Here is an 11,309-nt window from a genome sequence, read left to right on the forward strand (position 1 = left end):
TGGCTGGAGGCTGAAGCACAAGCCCTGGGACTCAGAGACATTCATTTCCATCTTCATCAGCCTCTTGGTGTCTGGCCTGTCTTCCTGCACTTCCCCCACTGAGATCAAGGCTGATTTGAAAGACTCTCAAGAAAGCAGGTTGGGTCCCAGGCAAGGAGACAATAAAGAATTTGGACTTTGGATTTTAACACCTGGCTATTCTCATGGTGATTACTCTACTGAAAGGAAGACCAGTCCAGAGACCTCCAGAAAACAAAGAAAATTAAGTTTCCCTTTGGCCTTTCCATGTTCTGCCACTGAACTGCAATTCAACAGTTTTTCCATGTGAAATTCCCTATTGCAGGTATTGCAGGTATTACATGGTTAATGACTTACCCATTCATTCCAATGCTATTATTTATTTTTTCCCTTCCTAAGCATTTTATTTAATTAGGTGAAGACTATGTGTCACACTGGTGCATGGAGTCCTATTGCAAGTCCATGGGAACCAGACAACTTCAGGCTTTTCCTCAGCTCTGGTGAGTGCTCAGATTTTTCAATTTTTCCTTTCATGCCCCAAGTGTCCAACATCCCATAATGATAAACAGCTTAGCAAACTTCTCAAAATCCTTGTCAAGTGTTTTTTGTTTTGTTTTGTTTTGTTTAATTTGGTGAAATCCAGTCACAGAGTTAGAGCAGTGACCCCTTGTGGGAGTATTCTTCCTCTACATGTAATGTAGATTATGCCCCTAGAGATCATTTTTCTCTTCCATGTAGCAGTGCACCACTGATCAATATTTGCTTTTCTTAGAAATTTCTCCAGTGAGCAATTAGACATGATTTCAACAGGGAGCTCCTTCTTGAAGAAGGTATGGGTCAGATGCAATTGTATTTCTGAACGTTGTTGAGCATGGAGCATAGACTTGGCTTCAATCATGATGACCATAATGGAGCTAAAACAGCAGTACAAATGCTTTTGATTCAAAATGTGATTGGCACCGCTCCTTTGATTCTTCTTTTTGGTCTTTTCTTCTGTTTCTTGAGTGAGCAGATATTCCATTCTTTAGTCTGGGATTCAGAAAGGCCACCCTTTCCTTGTAGGGGTTAGGATCCTCTTAAACTTGTCCTTTGCCAGCAATATGAGTCCCCTGGATATGGCTTTTTTGTTCTATGCACTGCCTCTCAATGATTCAAGTGAGCTTCACTTTTCTAGGTGTGTTAGAATAGGCTACCTTGAGGGAGGATGTGTTAATTTGTATTTGCAATCATTTGTAGGATTCCTTCAACTGGCTGTTGTGGAATGACCCAGCTTCTATTAGAATACAGATATGAGGATTTTTCCAGGCTGTGATGTCTAAGATAAGGGGAAATGTCTTCCTTACAGAAGGAAGAACCAGTATTTGGGAATACTTTTCTGCTTTTTCCTGTGAGATTTTTCTCTGCTTTCTTTTCTTTCTGCAATCATTTTTTTCTCACGTTTTTTTCCTTAAATTCTCTTTCATGTATTCTTTTTTAAATTTTAAATCTTTCCAGACAATTTAAATAGTAACACAAGCAATAGGTATCCTTCCTTTTTTACATCCTTAAGCAACCTGGCCTCCTTTCCTTGTAAAGGTTTTTCTTATCCTAGACTTTTCAACTCATACCATCCCTTTACCATATCTTCCCCTTCTCTACTTGCTTAGTTACAGCAGTGGCTGGACATTTAGCCAGGGACCTAATGCTTCTAACATTTATTTCCCATCGTTTTTCCTGTATGTTCAGTTTTCCATGCAAAATCTCAGCTCTAATCTTATCCTATAACTTTCCTCAGGCCTTTTTGGGGTGTTCCTCGAAGGACTTGTTTCTTGGAGATTATTCAAACAGGCAATCTTCATTTAATTTGCAACTGAGCTTTTAATATTTAGAATTCAACCTTGTCCTTCAGGTACAGTTTTGCCTTTCATTTCATTCTTTCCTTGAAGCCCCAATTGGCCATCTATCATTCCCCATCTACTTGGGTTTCTGATTTTCTGCATAAAAATCGCAGGGTTATTTTTCTATTTTATTAATAATTAATGAATTAGGATCAAAATTTTTCTCCTTTTTTTTTACTTCTTCAGGAATCAGGAATTTTAGATTATTCAGGAAGCCTTTGAATTGTAAGAATGAAAATGAGAGGAAAAACCCAGAGATGTTCAAGATTTTTTCCTTTCTATCCTAATTCTAGGATATCAGGGCAGCTTTCCTTGACAATTTCTTGAAAGATGCTGTCCAGAAACTCTGAGATACCACTACACACCTCTCAGATTGGCTAAGATGACATGAAAAGATAATGATCAATGTTGGAGGGGAGATGGGAAAACTGGGACACTGACACATTGTTGGTGGAACTGTGAACGGATCCAACCCTTCTGGAGAGCAATCTGGAATTATGCCCCAAAAGTTATCAAACTGTGCATACCCTTTAATCCAGCAGTGCTACAACTGGGCTTATCCCAAAGAGATCTTAAAGGAGGGAAAGGGACTTGTGTGCAAAAATGTTTTTGGCAGCCCTTTTTGTAGTGGCAAGAAACTGGAAATGGAGTGAATGCCCATCAGCTGGAGAATGGCCGAATAAATTGTGGTATATGAATGTTATGGAATATTATAGTTCTGTAAGAAATGACCAGTAAGATGATTTCAGAGAGACGTACATGAACTGATGCTGAGTGAAATGAGCAGAACCAGGAGATCTTTTATACTTCAACAATAATACTATATGATAATCAATTCTGATGAATGTGACTCTCTTCAACAGTGAGATGATTCAAACCATTTCCAATTGTTCAGTGATGAAGAGAGCCATGTACATCCAGAGAGAGGACTATAGGAACTGAGTGTGGACCACGACATAGCATTTCCACTGTTTCTCTTGTTTGCTTGCATTTTTGTTTTCCTTCTCAGGTTTTTCTGCTTTCTTTCTAGATCCAATTTTTCTTGTGCATCAAGATAACTGTACAAATGTGTATACATATATTGTATTTAATATATACTTCAACATATTTAACATGTATTGGACTACCTTCTATCTAGGAGAGGGGATGGGGGCAAGGAGGGGAAAAGTTGGAATAGAAGATTTTGCACAGGTCAATGTTGAAAAATTATCCATGCATATGTTTTGTCAATAAAAAGCTATAATAATAAAAATAAAAATAAAAAGAGAAATCCAATAAAAAAACGAAAGAAAGAAAGATACTTTCCAGGCTTTTTATTTGATAATGGTCTTCATGTTGTTAGAATCCTTACAAAGTGATGTCAGTTGCCTAATTTAGCATGGTACTTCGCAAATTCTGTAGCTCACTAATATATTTAAGTACTCATTGGAGTTCACACTTTTGGGAGATTCACAAGTCAGTATTCAGTAATGAGATTCACAAGTCAGAAACCTTCAATCCCACTCTCAGAGAAGGAGTCAACCTTTTACACCGAGCATAAAAAGAGCTTCAGTGAGCCAGTCAGGGTCAGTTCAGAAGAAGGCACAAGTGGGAATTGAGCTAGAGCCAGAAGTCACTTTGGAAGATTGAAAGACATGAGTCAAAGTTGAGGCAAAGGCAGAAGCAAAGGACAAGCTGCAAGAGCTCTTGGAATCAAGGAAGGAGAAAATAAACATTTGGATTTTATCAGCTGGCTCTATTTGAGGTGATTATTATTCTGAATAGAAACTAAGGCTGCCTCCAGAGAATCTCCCCAAGAAACCTGCTCCCAGAGAGCCATCATATATTATAAAAAAGAAGAGAACACCACATTTTGGAGCCCTGAACATGGGACTGATAGGACTCTGATCTCAGTGGAAAAGCCTCTGATCCTGAATCCAGTGGAAAAGTCTCCTCAACCAGAAAGCAGGAGGGGGAGGTGCCAACTAAACTAAATGAAAAGGAGGAAGAATCAGATAAGAGTGGAGTTAAATACAATTCTGAGTGTGATACTTCACAGCAAGAGAAAATAGATCATTCCACATTTCATGACCCTCCTCCTTCAATTAACCCTTCATGGATGCAGGGAGAAGAAAAAGGGGGAGAGGCCTCAGTTTCCTCAGTTGTAAAATGGAGATAATAACAGCACGTACCCCACAGAATTATTGTGAGAGTCAGATGGGACAACATTTTTAAGACACCCAGCACAGTGTCTGGACCCTTCTCATGATGTTTCTGGCTCGGAGATTTGAAGTTCTATGCCCTCTAAATCAATCTTCTAATGTCCCTCCCAGGCCTACTGTTCTATATTCTGTTCAACAAAAAGTTGATTTTCAGGGTTCACATTTTCTTCTATAAGGCCTTCTCAGCTTGAGTGTCTATTTGTAGGTCCTTCAAGATCTGACATTCTGATTTAAGGCCCTGCTCAGTCCTGATGTTATGTGTTGTAAGATCCCTCTGATCCTTGACATTCCATGTCCTAAGTTCTCTTTTAGCTCTGACATTCTCTGTTTTAGTTTTAGAAAAAATAATTTATTTGAAGAAGGTTGCCTTTGACATGCTCCAGTTTATGGGTGTGCAGCTTCTAGGAGAAATGTAGCGACAATCCTGAGGTCTCCAGACCTTAGGAGTGCTATTGTTCTAACACTCTGTCAATGATCCTAAAATCTCCTGGATTTAGGAATACTATAGTATAGTCCTAGAAACTTTGATGACTGCCAGATAACAATCTGCTGGTCAGGGATAACAGGGTTTCTGAGACAAATGGTGAGATGCCTACCAGACCACTCATCAGTTCTACATCTGGACCATAAAATTAGCATTTCAGTGACATAAAGAACCAGATCTCTGTCTTTTCTTATAAATTTGTCTTTTTATCTCTGGTTCTTTGCTAAATCCTTTTGGAACTTAGTTTGCTTTAATTGGCATTAAAATTACAATAAACTTTGCCCCTTGGCTTGGAGATAGGTTTGAGCCTGCAAATTCTTTTGAGAAACCTTGTCACACCAGTCTGTGACCTCAAACTTTTAGGATCTCCTTTTGAGCCTCAACACAGTCATAGACTGAAGTACACTGTTTTCCCTGAAACATCTTTGACCACTTCTATCATCTTGTGATTCTTCCTGACTGCTATGAGGTTGTAGTGGGGATATCTTGCAACTCTGAAAGCCATCAGTGTTCTGAAGGTTCTGAATCCACCCACTGTACTTTGAGAGTGCTAAATGTGTAACTGAAGCTAACTGAAGAGGGGGCAAATACTTCATGCAGAGGGTATAAGGTTTCAGTGTAGTAACTAGAACCTGGACTTGTATGCAGGAAGACATCCTGCCTCAAAAACCTGAGAGCTGTGATCTGCAAAATGGGATAAAATTGGATTTGCAGGCCTCAAAAATCCCTTCCAGCATTAAAATCCTGACCCCCCGGTGGCCCAATTTAGCAGCCCCCTCCCGCATGTGAATGGAGACTGCATTATTTTAATTGGAATGGGAAACATCATTCCAGTGGGGCTCAAATGGACAAAAATGCAGACACCCCCTCCAGTCTCCCAGAGGTGTGAGCAACAGTATTGTAGGTATTAAAATTTGTATTGAGGAAACATTATTTGAAGGTGCTTAGGCCACAGACTGTGTCAGAGCTGCCATATAGGAAGCACAGAGAGGAAAAGAATTGAGTGTAAAGGGTCTAGAAAAATTAACTATCTGGGATCACTGAAAAAAAAAACAGCCTAGTAGCAACTAACAGCAAAACATGAAATGGGTAAACCGTGAAATTTCTCTCTCTGCTCCCCATTTCCCCAGATCTAAAACCAGCCTAGGCTGCCAGTCACAGACCAATACCTCACATTATATACCAAAATAAGGTCAAAATGGGTACATAATTTACGCAAAAAGGATGATACCATAAGCAAATTGGGAGAGCAAGGGATAGTTTAATCTATCAGGTCTACAGAGAAGGGAAGGATTTAGCATTTAAAAAAATATAGATTATGAGAAATAAAATGAATAATTTTGATTCTATTAAACTAAAAAGGCTTTGCACAAACAAACCAATGCAACCAAAACGATAAGGAAAGCAAAAAGATGGGAAGCAATGTTTACAGCAAATGTCTTATTTCTCAAATTTATTAAGAACTAAGTCAAAAATGGATATGAACAGGCAGTTTTCATATAAAGAAAGCAAAGCTAACTAAACTCGTATATAAATCCTCTAAATCACTATTGATTTTTAAAAAAGTAGTTTAAAACAAATCTGAGATGCCATCTCATATCTATCAGTTTGACTAAAATGACAGAAAAAAAAGTTAAATATTGGAAGGGATGTGAAAGCTGGAACATTAACACACTTGATGGAATTATCAACTAATACAAGCATTCTGGAGAGCAACTTGGAACTAGGCCCAACAGGTAATTCTGATGTTACATACCCTTTGATCCAGTAATACCATTACTGGGTCCATATTCCCAGAGAAAGAAAGAAAAAAGGGAAAAGGACCTATTTGTACAAAAAATATTTATCCAATCTTTTTTTTGTAGTAACAAAAAATTGGAAAGTGAGAGGATGCCCATAAATTGGGGGATGGTTGAACAAGTTGTGGCATGTGATGATAATTGATTACTATTGTGCCATAAGAAATAATGAGCAAGCTGATTTCAGAAAAAAATATGGAAAGAACTTATATTAACTAATGTAAAATGATGTGAACAGAATCGGGAGAAAATTGTACACAGTAACAGCAACATTGAAGTATGATAAAGTATGAAAGCTTTAGCTATTCTCATTAAGACAGTGGTCTGAAATAATTCCAAAGGCTTAATGATGAAAAATGTCATCCACCTCCAGAAAAAAAAGAACTGATTGTGTGTGAATGCAGATTAAAACATACTATGTTTCACTTTCTTTCATTTTATTTTTGGTTTTGGTCTTTTCTTCTTTCACAACATTCCAGTATGGAAGTTTTGTTTTACATGCTTGACACAAATATAACCTTATATCAAATTACTGACCTGTCTTAGGGAGAGAAGATGAAAACAGGAGAGAAAATTTGGAACTCAATTTTTTTTGGAAAATACTACGCTTTTATTCACATTTACTCTTCATAATTCTCTTTTTGGATGTAAATGGCTCTTTCAATCACAAGTTTATTGAAATTGACCTGAAACACTTCATTATCCAAAAGAGCCACATCCATCAGAATTGATCATCATATAATCCTATTATTATTGTATACAATGTTTTTTTGGTTCTGCTCACTTCACTCAATATCAGTTCATACAAATCTCTCTAGACCTCTCTGAAATCATCCTGCTGTTCATTTCTTACAGAACAATGATATTCCATAATATTCATATACCACAACTTATTCAGCCATTCTCCAACTGATGGGCATCCACTCAATATCCAGTTTTTAGCCACTAAAAAAGGACTGCCACAAACATTTTTGCACATGTGGGTCCCTTTCCTTCCTTTAAGATCTCTTTAGGATACAGGCCCAGTACCCCAGAACCAGATGGATTTACATGTGAATTTTACCAAACATTTAAAGAACAATTGGCTCTAATGCTATATAAATTATTTGATAAAATAGGGAAAAGAGTCCTACAAATTCCTTCATGCACAGGCATGGTATTGATAAAACCAGGTAAATTGAAAACAGAGAAAAAAATTATAGACCAATTCCCTAAGAATATTGATCTACAGAAAATTATTCCAGGATAATACATTATGATCAATAGATTGATACCAAAATGCAGGGCTGGTTCAATAAGGAAAACTATCAATATAATTGCCTTTAATAACCAAATTAATAAAACCATATGATCACTAATGTCAGAAAAGCATTTGACAAAAATCCAACATCCATTCCTATTAAAAAACTTAGAGTATAGGAATAAATGGACTTTCCTTAAAATAACAGCAGCATCTATTTAAAACTATCATAAGCATCATATGTAATGGGACAAATAAACCATTCCCAATAAGATCTGAGGAAACAAGGTTGCCCCTATCCTTTACATTTAATATTTACTAGAAACGATAGCTTTGGCAATAAAAGCTGAGAAAAGATAAAAGGAAAAGAAAAGGAAGGGAAATAAATTATCACTTTTGCCGATGACATATTTATACTTAGAAACCCAAATTCTACTAAAAGTTATTAGAAATAATCTTTTACTAAAGTTCGGTAAAAAATAAACCCAATAACTATCAGCCTTATATATCACTAACAAAAATCCAACAGTCAGAGTTGAAAAGAAATTATTTAAAGTAATACTGATAATATAAAATATTTAGAATCTATCTGCAAGGAAAATCAAAACTTAGGCAAAATTAAGACCACTTTTCACACAAATTAAGTCTGATCTAACCAATTGGAAAAATATTAAATCTCTTGGATAGGGCGAGAAATATAATAAAGATGCAATAAATTTAAACTAATCTATTTATTTGCATACCAATCAGACTCCCAAAAAACTATTTCAAGACCTAGAAAAAAAAAAAAAATTCTTTGGAAAACAAATCAAAATTTCAAGGAATTAATGAAAAAAAATCAAATGAATTTTAGCTTTAAAGGATCTAAAAATTATATTATAGACAGTTCAAAACTATTTGGTATTGGCTAAAAGATTAGTTGATCAGTGGAATAGGTTAAGTTCAAGGAATAAAACAGTCAAAAATATGAACCTCTCTTTGACAAACCCAAAGACCCGAGCTTTTGGATAAAACTTTACTTTTGATAAAATTGCTGGGAAAATTGGAAACTAATATGGCAGAAACTAGGCATTGATTCACATAACACCGACACAAGATAAGGTAAAATGGGTTCAACCTAGGTATAAAGAATAAATTATTAAAAATTAGAGGAACAAGGATAGTTTACCTCCAGACCTGGGAAAGGAAGGCTTTATGACCAAAGAAGAACTAGAGATTTACTGATCACAAAATAGAAAATTTCGATTATACCAAATGAAAAGTTTTCCAACAAAATTAATGCAGACAAGATTAAGGAAGCAAAAACTGGGAAAATATTTTTACAGTCAAAGGTTCTGATAAAGGCCCATTTAAAATATATAAAAATTAACTCTAATTTATAAAAATCGCCATTCTCAATTGAAAAATGGCAAAAGGATATAAACAGACAATTCTCAGATGAAGAAATTGAAACTATTTTAGTCATATGAAAAGATGCTCCAAGTCATTATTAATCAGAGAAATGCAAATTAAGACCTCTAAGATACCACACACCCGTGATTGGCTAAGATGACAGGAAAAAACAATGATGATTGTTGGAGGGATGCGGAAAACTGGGACATTGATTCATTGTTGGTGGAGTCGTGAACAAATCCAACCATTTTGGAAGTAGTTTGGAACTATGCTCAAAAAGTTATCAAACTTGCATACCCTTTGATCCGATTACTATTGGGTTATATCCCAAAGAGATTATAAAGAAGGAAAGGGACCTGTATTGCACGAATTTTGGCAGCCCCTTTAGTGTCTAGAAACTGAAACTGAATGGATGTCCATCATTGGAAATTAATAAATTGTGGTTTATGAATATTTGGTAATTTATTTTTTCTGGAAAAATGACCAACAGGATGATTTCAGAAAGGCCTGGAGACTTACACAAACTGATGCTGGGAAATGAAGGACCAGGAATCAAACTCAACAAAATACTTATGATGACCAGTTCTGATGGCCTGTCCCTCAAATGAGATAACAAATCATTTAATGGAGACTAATGAATAACAGCACACCCAAGAAAAAACTCTGGGGAGATGACTAAAACCACACATTAATTCCCAATCCCTATATTTATGCCCACCCATTTTGATTTCCTTACAACAAATTGACAATATTTCAAGTCTATTCTTTTTGCAGCAAAATAACCTTTGTCATTATCCTTATTTGTATCTAATTTATATTTTAATTACTTAACATCTACTGGTCATCCTCCATCTGGGGGAGGGGGGGTAAAGGTGAAAAATTGGAACAAGAGGTTTGGCATTTTTAATCCCTTAAACTTAAGCATATTCTTGTAAATAAAAGGCTATTAAAAAAAAACGGATACAGGCCCAGTAGAGATACTGATGAGGTTCAGCGCAGGACAGAGAGTTGTGGGAATGCTCTTCTGGTGTGTGCAAGTCCTTCATAAATGAATTTAAAAACCCAAAAAGACTGGCAAAAGAAGTTTATTATTGTTACTAAGAAGCCAACCTTTGCTAGGAAGACTGAATTTCTTAGTGGCAAGGTCCCAACAGAGAAGTAAAGGTCTAGCAGAGAAATCCTGACAGAGAGAGAGATAAAGTTCCTAGCTGAGAAATCTCCTAGCAGAGACCCAAAAATAAAAAATTTTAGTCCTGTTAGGGAAATAGGTGAGAGAGATAAAAAGGGGTTAACACTGAAAAGAGAATATCTTTTCAGTGGGTAGAGTGTCCTTGCAGGCAGCCATTCCAAGGAATGTCCCTTGGCCTGGCATGATTCCTGCTTCAGCCTCTCTGCAAGGAGTTGAGCCCAGTTGCTCCTTTTTATAGTTGAAACTTTGGCTAGAGGCTGGGGGCAGTTTGAGTTGAAATCAGACAGAGATCTTCCAGAATTGAATAAAAGTTATAAATGAATGTCCCTGGAATAATCTCCAACTCAATAAAAGGTGTAATGAGTGAGTTTATCAATGGAAGGTGTGGCTCCTCCAGGACAACAGAATGAAACTACTTATCTTGATTCCCTGGGGTGGGTCTTTTGCAGAGGGAAGAGTTCAAGGAAAATTTCTCTTTCAAGTAGTTTCTACTTCATGGCCCCTCCCAATCAAAGAGAGATAGTATCAGTGATCCCCCATCAATACTTGATGAAAATTACAGTTTGATAGCCTTTTGGGCTTAGTGAAACTCAAAAAATTTTTAAAAATTAAATGTTAATTTAATTTAACTTAATTTATAATTATATATATATTTATGTATATATGAATAATATAATCAATATTTATATGAAATTGGAAAAAAATATATTTTTAAATGTCCGTTCTCCCCTAACTGCATCTTACCTTTCTCAACAAACCAATAAACATTCCTTTGAGACCCTGCAAATTTGACTTACTGAGACCTTTGCCTAGTAACATCTCCATTTTTCAAGGTCCAGCTTTGCATCAGCAAGGATGCTGTAGTGAGTGTATCTGTGAGCTTGTTGTCTAATCTGCATAATAATAAAGCTCTTCTTCTCACTAGTTTTTCAAGTGACAATTTCCTGTGACACCCTGAAGATCTTTTTTCAAAGTGAAAAAATGTTGGTATATCCTCAGAAAAAAAAAATAATTAACTTAGTTTAGTGATCACTTGCATATTCATCAGAATTTACTTCACTTACTATTAATTATGTGGTATAGACGAAATGAGCAGGAACAAGAGATTA

The 11,309-nt window shown here is 36.1% G+C and overlaps 1 long non-coding RNA gene across 2 annotated transcripts; it reads left to right on the forward strand.

Annotated features, from left to right (window-relative positions):
* The first annotated feature begins 273 nt into the window (after window positions 1–273).
* On the forward strand, window positions 274–2,217 carry LOC116420435. 2 transcript variants are annotated; one of them, XR_004230770.1, is made up of 3 exons: window positions 274–343; window positions 434–518; window positions 2,189–2,217. It is a non-coding gene; the product is annotated as an uncharacterized LOC116420435 (long non-coding RNA). The 2 variants fall into 2 exon arrangements; XR_004230769.1 differs by lacking the exon at window positions 2,189–2,217 and adding an exon at window positions 2,082–2,182.
* Window positions 2,218–11,309: the final 9,092 nt, after the last annotated feature.

Source organism: Sarcophilus harrisii, unplaced genomic scaffold, assembly GCF_902635505.1.
Source record: "Sarcophilus harrisii unplaced genomic scaffold, mSarHar1.11, whole genome shotgun sequence".
Lineage (NCBI taxonomy): Eukaryota > Metazoa > Chordata > Mammalia > Dasyuromorphia > Dasyuridae > Sarcophilus > Sarcophilus harrisii.